Genomic DNA, 11,844 nt, shown 5'->3' with positions numbered 1-11,844 from the left:
TTCTTTTTTTAATGACCAAATTTATCATTATTAAATTATTGATAGAGAAGTCTCTAATCCATTTTCTAGATGGGAAAATTAATGCCACAGGAGGGTGACTTGAGTGATGGTCATTCTTCCCATGCAGTAACAACAATCTCTTATATCTCCTATTGGTTCGAATATAACATATTTGTTGTTTTTATTTACATTAGCATCTCTGAAATTGAACTGCATGAGAGATATTAAGCGACCCCCCGCCCAAATACACTGGTTCTCTTTGCTCTAGGAATGAGGCAGCATGCACTTCTCCTGTTGCAAAGTCCTTTGAAGTTAGACTTGCCCATGTAACTCGCTTTGGCCAACAGTGGGGTCTCCAAGCAGAAGCCTTGAGGAACCAGTGCAGCTTGCCATTTACCCCTGAACCTGCCAAAGGATGGTGGGAGCATATGATGAGATGGAGCCTCCACTAGTTGCGATTCTTGTCATGGGCTCAATAGTGTCCCCCCAAAATTCATATATTGAAGTACTAACCTCCAGTACCTCAGGATGGGACTGCATTTGGAAATAGAGCCTTTAAAGAGGCTATTATATTTAAATGAGGTTACTAAGTGGGCCCTCATTCAAAATGACTGATGTCTTTATAAAAAGAGGAGATTAAGGCACAGACAGACACAGAAAGAAAGACCGTATGGAGACAGAGGGAGACGGTGGTGTCTACAAACCAAGGAGAGGCCTCAGAAGAAACCAGCTCTGCCTTGATCTTGAAACTGTAGACTCCAGAACTAGTGAAGAAATAGATTTCTGTTGTTGACGTCGCCTGGTCTGTGGTACTTTCTTATGACAGCCGGTCCCCTGCTAACCAAAGTAGAGCCCTCCCATCTCTTGCATTTGACATGTGACCTGAGGAAATAAACTCTGATTGTGAAAGCACTTGAACTCTATAGTTGTTACAACAGCACAACCTATCCTGAACCGAAAAGGATGCATGGAAGTAACAAGAAGCCAGGGTACAGTTTAATAGGCAGCTCTTTTTCTTTCTTAGAGACAATACAATAATCACTTTGCAACTGATATCGTTTTCTATTCATTGAAACCCAATATATTCAGCACTGGATAGTTGAGAAAATATGTATATATCCATCACTCTTTTGCATTTCCACAATTACACAGTTGTGGAAGAAATGATAAGAGTGATAGCAATAATAATAATAATTAATGTATTCAAGGACTTAGCTTGATCACAAGGTACATCAAGCTACAATGCTGAGCACTTTCCATACTATTTGTAATCCTCTCCAAAAACCTATGAGGTATTTTATCATCTCCATTTAAAGATTAGAAAATTTAAAGAGAGAAAATGAAAGCCTCATCCTCCCCACCAGCCCTCATCTCAGTAAATTAGAATCAAGGTTGGACTTCCCTGGCAGCCCAGTGGTTAAAACTCTGAGCTTCCAGTTCAGTGGGCACAGGTTTGATCTGGGTCTGCTCAGGGAACTAAGATCCTACATGTTGTGTGGCCAAAACAAATCACTCAAGCCAAGGTCACCCAGGGACTTGGCTTCATTCCAGGAGGCTGCCCATTGATAAGACTTTTCTTTTTATTAAGAAAATATCACTTATCTTTTATTTTACAATACGTAGTATAATTGATAGTAGTACGACTTTTATTTTTCATTTAGTAATTTCAGCTTTCCAATGAAATCTAGGAAGCTTTTCTCCTTTGTCTGATTTTACACAACTTCAAGTATCTAGATATATGGAGTTAAATGCCACATATAAATAAGGTGGAATTTTTTCCACATCATATCCATAGCTCACGATATGCCATTTTTTAAATTCTGCCTGGAAAAACAACCATTCTCTACAAACTGTGGGGATGATTTATTCGATTGTTGTTATTCATGGCTAGGAAAAACTTAGAATGCTCAAAATAAGCAAAAACATTTCAGCAGCTGCTGCAGATGTTCTTACTCCCCAACACAAAGTTGGCCTCGAACAGCAGTGATCACGCAGAAATGCCAGCCTCACATTGAAGCCATTAGGACTTTAAAAGGAGCGTGTGCTAATGGGGATGTCCTCGTGAAAACTCTGATTACTGGGAGAGTGCCCAAGCTAATCTTTGACCCTGAAGTTAGCCCCAGTTTTGATCTCTGGGGCCCCTTGAAGGCAAGATCACCCTTTCTCATGTAACTGGAGCTGCGTGGAGCAGGGAAGGATGAGGTGTTAAGAGAGTCCTAATGAGCCATGTTACAGATGTGTAAAACAGCTGGGGGGATGATGTCACTGGGCTCACCCTGACGCCTCTGCTACTTGCTGCTGTTATTGGAGACAGACATTGGGGGGGCACCCAGAACGTGCGCCCGTCCCTTGGCGCCCGCTCTCTGGTCCTAATTAGGTGGGCTGGGCCCCAGCTGCTGCGCATAAACCTCGCCAGGTGACTCCAAACTGCCTAGCTTTATAATCCAGATGAGCTCTGCTCCAGCTTGTGCTAGAAAAGAGGTCATCTTCAGATTTATTGTACTTGTTACATGGTAAGCCTCACCCCTGGATGGGTGGAGAGAGAAATGAAATTCTCAGAGAAAGGATCTGAAAAGAGTACAATTCATCACAAACTCAGAAAGTGTTCAATTAAGAGTGTGATTCTTAGAGCATCGAATGTCTGGTGATGTCAGACTCTGTCATGGCTGTAAGTTTAAGATTTGTTTTCCAAAACAAACAGGAGGAATCATCCTGTCTTGTTGCTAACTCCAAACATACATTTTTCCCCTCATTAAGGCAGAATAGGAACCATTTAAATGCTCACTATGGGCCAAAGGGTTACATGGAGTGGCTCTTTTAGCAACTTTAGGAGAGATTGCTGCAGAAAAAGTTGGGCTCAGAGAGACGAAGTTGCTTATCCAAAGTCACACAGCCAGCAAGTGGTGTGGAATTTGAATCCAGGCCAGCCATTCTGCAGACCATGTTTCTGGCTTCCCCAACCACATTCATCACTCCCACGTTCATCCTAGGAGTGTTTCCTTGTTATACATTACCATACAACTGTTTCTCCTTTCCTCTTCCAATAATGGTAGGGTGCCTTGTGCTGTAATAACCCTCCTGTAAATAACAATACACCCTGGACAAAACAACTACTTGAAGGCAATGGAGAGTTATCAAAAGCAGACAGAAACAAGAGGCAAATTGACTAGGTTCTTCTCCTGAGACTATATCTCAATCTACTTAGCCCAGAGTGGCTGGAACTCAAGCAAAAAGCTTCAGTTATACTGAATTGAAGAGTTGGAGGATGGAATTTGAGGCTGCAAAGAGGGTAGAAAGCAAGAAAGAAATACTGGAAAGGAGGGAGCCACAAAACATGAAGCTTCAAAACTCTGCATGAAAAATACCTCAAATCCATATCGATTCCTGAACTGTGTGTGGCACAGAGTGGTGGGGGGGGTGGGGGGTTCTTCTGAGGGAACTGTTAGTCACTCAGTCATGTCCAACTCTTTGTGCCCCCATGAGCTGTAGCCCACCAGGTTTCTCTGTTCATGGAATTCTCCAGGCTAGAATACTGGAGTAGGTAGCCATTCCCTTCTCCAGGGGATCTTCCTGAACCAGGGATTGAATCCAGGTCTCCTGCACTGCAGACAGACTCTTTACCATCTGAGCTACCAGGGAGGCACCAAGGAAGTTCCAAGATTCTCAGCAAAAAGCAACAGCTAGGAAGTTGAAGAAATTGGGCAGTTTCAGTTGTTATTTATAGCAGAGGGGACTGAATTTTGATTTTTTTTTTTTTTTGAATTTTGATTTTAAACTGAACCAAATCATCTGCTTGCTGGAACAAGAATCAATACTCTTCAAAGAAAGATAACTGAATGCAGAGGCTCTACAATATATTGCTCAAAATCTTCAATATACCATACAAAATTTGAGACATGCAAAGAAACAAAATAAGTATGATTCATAGTCAAGAAAAAATAACAGTCAATAGAAACTAACTCTGAGACTATCTAAACAATCAAATTAGCAGAAGAGCACTCCTAAGCAGGTTTTATAAATATGTTCAAGGATTTTAAGGAAAACATTGTATTATTATAGAACAGCCAAGGAATTTCAGTTAAGAAACTGAAATTATACAAAAAGAAAGAACATGATACACACAAAGGGACAAATATACAAATGATGACTAACTTCTCATCAAAAACAAACATTCAGAAGACAATTAAAAGGCAACTTTAAAGTGTTGAAAGAACAAATTATTAACACAGGATTCTATGTGAAGTAAAAGCATTCTTCAAAAATGAAGGTAAGGACTTCCCTGGTGGTCCAGTCGTTAAGAATCCACCTGCCAGTGCAGGGGACACATGTTCGATCCTGGGTTCCGCAAGATTCTACATGTGGAGGAGCAGCTACACCAATGTGCCGCAACTACTGAGCCTGTGTGCTGGTGCCTGCAAGCCGCAGCTACTGACCCCACACGCCCTAGGGCATGTGCTCTTCAACAAGAAAAGCCCCTGCGATGAGAAGCCCGTGCTCTGCAGCTAGAGGGCAGCCCCTACTTACTGCAACTAGAGAAAGTTTGCACACAGCAATGAAGACCCAGTGCAGCAACAAATACATAAATAAATTTTTTTAAATGAAAGAAAAATAAAAATCTGGAGGGAGAGTATCAATAAAACTGTACAAACTTTCTTACCAATCAGTTTGAAATACAAAAATGCTAAATTAAATTTTTTTCAAGTTGAAAAGAAATGGCATCAGATGGAAAGCCAGGACTACTAGAGGGCTTGAAGAGCATCACAGATAATGGATAAAAGATTATATTTTCCTTTTCTTAATTAAAAAATGTCAGCTTAAGGAAAAAATAATACACTGTAGGATTTATACATATGTATAGGCAACATATACAATAATGACATGAGAGATGGGGTAAACTTGCCAACAAAGGTCCGTCTAGTCAAGGCTATGGTTTTTCCAGTAATCATTCATGGATGCAAGAGTTGGACTGTGAAGAAAGCTGAGCACAGAAGAATTGATGCTTTTGAACTGTGGTGTTGGAGAAGACTCTTGAGAGTCCCTTGGACTGCAACGAGATCCAACCAGTCCATCCTAAAGGAGATCAGTCCTGGGTGTTCATTGCAAGGACTGATGTTGAAGCTGAAACTCCAATCCTTTGGTCACCTCATGCCAAGAGTTGACTCATTGGAAAAGACCCTGATGCTGGGAAGGATTGGGGGCAGGAAGAGAAGGGGACAACAGAGGATGAGATGGCTGGATGGCATCACCGACTCAATGGACATGAGTTTGGGAAAACTCTGGGAGTTGGTGATGGACAGGGAGGCCTGGCGTGCTGCGGTTCATGGGGTCGCAAAGGGTCGGACACTACTGAGCGACTGAACTGAACTGAATATTGATCTTATACAAATGCTTGATTTTTAAAGTCTGCATAACCCTGACACCAAAATCTGACAAAGATATTAAAAGAAAAGAATTTTACAAAGCAATGGGTCTCATAAACATAAACACAAAAATACTAGCAAATTGAATTAAGCAATACATAAACAGACTATTAATAATAACCAACTGGAATCTATCCCAAGAATGCAAGGTTGGTTTAACATTCCAAAGTTAATAAAGTAATTAAGCATTACACTAAAATATACAAAATTATATAGTTGATGAAGAAAAAACATTTGCAAAATTTAACACTTTATTTGATTCAGTTGTAAAACTGCAGAATAAAACCAAAGTCTTACATTTAAAAAAAATTTAACACCCATTTTTGCAAAAATTCTAAGCAAATAAAGAATAGAAAAGAATTTTCTCAATCTGATGAAGGTCATCTATTAAAAAATGTACAGGTAACATCAAACTTAACGGCAAAATACTAAACACTTAGCCCTTAAAGTTAGAGATGTCAACTACAAATTGGCACTTACCAAGAACTTTGCCAATGACTGAACAACAAAGGCATTTGCCATCTGCCTCTATGGAGACTACCCCACGCTGCTATAGCTGTTGACCTTCAACAAACCCTGAGGGAGTTCAGGGTGGAGTGAGGCACTCTGTGCTACAGGAAATCTGATAGGACAGGTCTTTAGATGGTTGGATGTTTTTAGGGACAGATTTTACGATCTCAATCCTTGCATCTCCTCATATCTAAAGAAACACTAAATCCCTTCATGGTGACATCAGACCCCCATGACTAACAAAAACACCTTTTGTAAAATGAGTGCTTCATGGTATTGAACTCCCCCTTCACCAAAACTTTATATATTGACCTTCCCCACGGCCACTTTGCAGCCCACGTCTCACAGGGGCCACTTTCCCCCACGTGGCACAGCTATCTGAGATCCTGCCTCCCGGGCTGCAGTCCTCATTTTGCCCCAAATAAAGCTTAACTCACAACTCTCAAGTTGTACATCTTTTTTTAGTCAACAGAGACAAGGAAAGGGTGTTTTTGCCTTCAGCATTCACATCCAACTTATTGCTGTAAGTCTTCACTTGGTCAATAGGCAAGAAAAAAAAGTAAGGGAAGATACAAAGACGGGAAAGAAACAAAATAATCTGTACTCAAAGATGACATAATTATTTATGTGGAAAATCCTAAGGAATACATAGAATAACTATGAGAATTATAAGAGAAGTTAGAAAGGTCATATGATATATAGTCAGCGAAGCTTACGGGGAACAGTGTCAGATTCGTGGCCTCCTGAGGAGAGAATATCGATCCAGGGCCAGAGATGAGGCTTGACCGCTCAGAGCTTTTGTGTAGCAGACTTTTATTAAAGTATAAAAGGGATAGAGAAAGTTTCTGACATAGACATCAGAAGAGGGCAGAGTGCCCCACTCATTAGTTTGGGTGGGCTTTATGTACTTATTCAGCTGGTTACTGACAATAGAAAGGTCTAACCAGACCCACTCCCACAACATTCATCTTAAGATAACAGGATTAATCAGAAGGCTCCTGTTAAGGACAAACATGTCCTCAAGAAAGATGCATTGTTGTTATACAATCATTAGTACGGGAGCTTCAGGAAAAACATACCCTAGAGCAAGATGGGTTCTTTTGCTGTGTAATTATTAGTTCTGGGCTTAAATAAAGTTAGTCTTAAAGATATACCCATTTGAATGCAGAGTTCCAAAGAATAGCAAGGAGAGATAAGAAAGACTTCCTCAGCATCAAAGCAAAGAAATAGAGGAAAACAACAGAATGGGGAAGACTAGAGATCTCTTCAAGAAAATTAGAGACACCAAGGGAACATTTCATGCAAAGATGGGCTCAATAAAGGACAGAAATGGTATGGACCTAACAGAAGCAGAAGATATTAAGAAGAGGTGGCAAGAATACACAGAAGAACTGTACAAAAAAGATCTTCACGATCCAGATAATCACGATGGTGTGATCATTCATCTCGAGCCAGACATCCTGAAATGTGAAGTCAAGTGGGCCTCCACAAAGCTAGTGGAGGTGATGGAATTCCAGTTGAGCTATTTCAAATCCTCAAAGATGATGCTGTGAAAGTGCTGCACTCAATATGCCAGCAAATATGGAAAACTCAGCAGTGGCCACAGGACTGGAAAAGATCAGTTTTCGTTCCAATCCCAAAGAAAGGCAATGCCAAATGATGCTCAAACTACTACTATGTCACAATTGTAATCATTTCACATGCTAGTAAAGTAATGCTCAAAATTCTCCAAGCCAGGTTTCAGCAATATGTGAACCATGAACTTCCAGATGTTCAAGCTGGTTTTAGAAAAGGCAGAGGAACCAGAGATCAAATTGCAAACATCTGCTGGATCATCGAAAAAGCAAGAGAGTTCCAGAAAAACATCTATTTCTGCTTTATTGACTATGCCAAAGCCTTTGACTGTGTGGATCACAATAAACTATGGAAAATTCTGAAAGAGATGGGAATACCAGACCACCTGACCTGTCTCTTGAGAAGCCTGTATGCAGATCAGGAAGCAACAGTTAGAACTGGACATGGAACAACAGACTGGTTCCAAATAGGAAAAGGAGTACGTCAAGGCTGTATATTGTCTCCCTGCTTATTTAACTTACATGCAGAGTATATCATGAGAAACGCTGGGCTGGAGGAAGTACAAGTTGGAATCAAGATTGCCGGGAGAAATATCAATAACCTCAGATATGCGGATGACACCACCCTTATGGCAGAAAGTGAAGAGGAACTAAAAAGCCTCTTGATGAAAGTGAAAGAGGAGAGTGAAAAAGTTGGCTTAAAGCTCAACATTCAGAAAGCTAAGATCATGGCATCTGGTCCCATCACTTCATGGGAAATAGATGGGAAAACAGTGGAAACAGTGTCAGACTTTATTTTTCTGGGCTCCAAAATCACTGCAGATGGTGATTGCAGCCATGAAATTAAAAGATGCTTACTCCTTGGAAGGAAAGTTATGACCAACCTAGATAGCATATTAAAAAGCAGAGACATTACTTTGTCAACAAAGGTCTGTCTAGTCAAGGCTATGGTTTTTCCAGTGGTCATGTATGGATGTGAGATTTGGACTATAAAGAAAGCTGAGCACTGAAGAATTGATGCTTTTGAACTGTGGTGTTGGAGAAGACTCTTGAGAGTCCCCTGGACTGCAACGAGATCCAACCAGTCCATCCTAAAGGACATGAGTCCTGGGTGTTCATTGGAAGGACTGATGTTGAAGCTGAAACTCCAATATTTTGGCCACGTCATGGGATGAGTTGACTCATTGGAAAAGAGCCTGATGCTGGGAAGGATTGAGGGCAGGAGGAGAAGGGGACGACAGAGGATGAGATGGATGGATGGCATCACCAACTCGACGGACATGAGTTTGGGTAAACTCCGGGAGTTGGTGATGGACAGAGAGGCTTGGAATGCTGTGATTCAAGGGGTCGCAAAGAGTCAGACATGACTGAGCGACTGAACTGAACTGAAAGATTGTTGTCATAACAACTCAGAGTTTAAGAAAAAAACGTCTTATGTGACTAAGACAAAGGAATGTAGGAAAAAAAAAAGGTTTTTCCCTTTCTCTTCCTGGAGTGCCCTGGACCCCTTTCTCTTCCCTGAGGACCCTGTGCACCTTATCAACCTACCTAAGAATTAACTCTCTCATTAGTATCCAAAAATCAATTGTATTTCTATATATAGGAAGGAAAGCTGTGATAAACCTAGAGAAAATATTAAAATGAAGAGACATTACTTTGCCAACAAAGGTCCGTATAGTCAAAGGTATGCTTTTTCCACTAGTCATGTACAGATGTGAGAGTTGGGCCATAAAGAAGGCTGAGCGCTGAAGAACTGATGTTTTCAAAATGTGGTGCTGGAGAAGACTCTTGGGAATCCCTTGGACTGCAAGCAGATCAAACCAGTGAGTCCTAAAGGAAATCAACTCTGAATGTTAAGTGAAAGAATGCTGAAGCTGAAGCTCTAATAGTTTGGCCACCTGATATGAAGAGCTGACTCATTGGAAAAGACCCTGATGCTGAAAAGATTGAAGGCAAAAGGAGAAGGTGGCAGCAGAGGATGAGATGGTTGGACAGCATCATCCGCTCAATGGATATGAGTTTGAACAAACTCCGGGAGATAGGGAATGACAGGGAAGTCTGGTGTGCTGCAATCCATTGGGTCACATAGAGTTGGACACGACTTAGAGACTGAATAACAACAATATTGGAGAAAAATACTTGAAAATGAAATTTAGAGAATCCCCACACAATAATATCAAAAACAATTTAGTAATAAATTTAATAAAAGGTGTATACAATCTTTACACTGAAACCTACAAAATACTGCTAAGAGAAATATTAACCAAATAATGGAGTGATATACTATAGTTATGGAATGGAAGACTCAGTATTATTAAAAGAGGTCAGTTCTTCTGCAATAGATCTACAGATTCATTGTAATTCCAGTCACAATCTCATCTGATTTTTTTCAGGCTGCATTAATTCATTTATTGTCAAGAGATTACCTCCAACCATAACAAGGCACAAAAACTTCACTGTAAGTTTTTCACATTCTATGTGGAAATAATTTTAAACTTACAGAAAATTTGCAAAACTGGAAACCATATATAGAACATTCATGTACCCTTTACCCATACTTAGCCCCATTCGCTTTACCGCTTGCTTTATCGTGTGTTCCCTCTCATTCCCACTCCCAAGATATTTCCTTAAACAACCATTGTTTAGTGACCAATTTCAGTACATTTTAAATTGATATGATAGTTTTATTTAATCCAATGTTTACCTAATTTAACATTGATACAAAATTTTATCCAATTCTAATTTTGTCAATTTTGACTCAATAATGTGCTATGTAGAATTCTTTCTCTTTATTTTAGAATCTAATCTAGGACCAGATATTGAATTCAATTGTCATATCTTTTCAGTTTCCTTTGGGCTTCCCAGGTGGCACAGTGGTAAAGAATCCACCTTCCGACGCAGGAGACTCTGGTTCAATCCCTGGGTCAGGAATATCCCTTGGAGGAGGAAATGGCAACCCATTCTTGCCTGGAGAATTCCATGCACAGAGAAGCCTGGCAGGCTACAGTCCATGGGGTCACAAAGAGTCAGACATGACTGAGTACTGCCCACTGCACTGATTCAGTCTCCCTTAATTTGGAATAAATCCCCAACTCTCTGCCTTATACAACATTGATATTTTTAAGGAATTCAGTTCCTTCTTTTCTAAAATAGACTTTCCCCCTGCAACCTCCTTATACTTAGATTCACCTTTTGTATTCCAGGCTGTGATGCTGTGTCCTTTTCAGGTCACTGCATCTGAAGGTTAAACAATGTCCATCTACCCCTCAAAGTCGATGTTAATTTTGAGCATGTGAAGAAGGTATTCCCCAATTTCTCTATTGTATAGTTACTATTTTTCACTTTCAATTAATACTTATCTATGGAGGGACATCATGCAAATTTACCACTCACTCCTCATCAAAATCCTCTCCCAGACTTGGAATCTGTTGAGTAAGTATCCTTGCGTGAATCATCTTTGCCATGATGGTTGCAGAATGATTTTTTAACTCTAGCATTCTTTACATTAATCAGTCAACAGCATTCTGCTGCAAGTCAGAGTTCTCCTTGCTTATCTATTTATTTATTATCAGTTTGACCTCATGAATCACTGTTTTTCCATGTCCTATGGTTAATTGTTGCCCTTAATTATCTTGCTACTCAGATTGTCCCTTATTTGACCAGCAAGAGCCCCTTCAAGCTGGCTCCAGTGCTTTGTGCCTTGTCCCATCATTTTATTTTCCAGCATAACAGAATATTTCAGGCTTATCTGGTATTCACTCTACCTCAACCATGAAATCAGCCATTTCTCTGAGGATCCCTGGTTCCTTTCAGGAAATCAAGATCTGGACACAGGTGCACTCATTGCTCCAGCAGAATTTTTTACAGAAATCAACAGGGTGGTTCTAAAAATTCATGTGAATCTTCAAAGGGCATGAAAAAACCAAATACTGAAAGAAAAGAACAAAACTGAAGGACTTATACTACCTGACTTCAAGACTTACTATATGTAGTAATATATAAAATAATCATTAGGGTATAGGAATGCCAAAAAGATGGTTCAATGGAAGAGAACCAAAGTTCAGAAACAGAACTACACAGGTACAATCAATAGGTTTTCTCTCTTCAAAAAAAAGCAACAAAGCAATTGGGAAATAGAAAGTGTTTTTGATAAATGATGCTAAAACAACTAGATGTACAAATTTTAAAAAATAAAAACAAACAAACAAAACCCACAACACCTACCTTCCACCATATGTAAAAACTAATTTAAGATGAATTACATACCTACACATAAAAGTTAAATCTATAAAGTTTCTAGATGAAAAAAATAGATATCTCCCTGAACCTGGGGAAAGCAA

The sequence above is a fragment of the Giraffa tippelskirchi genome, chromosome 8 (assembly GCF_054371585.1).
Source record: "Giraffa tippelskirchi isolate mGirTip1 chromosome 8, T2T-mGirTip1v1.2.pri, whole genome shotgun sequence".
NCBI lineage: Eukaryota > Metazoa > Chordata > Mammalia > Artiodactyla > Giraffidae > Giraffa > Giraffa tippelskirchi.
The sequence above is the reverse complement of the archived record's forward strand: the minus strand, read 5'-3'. Positions refer to the sequence as shown.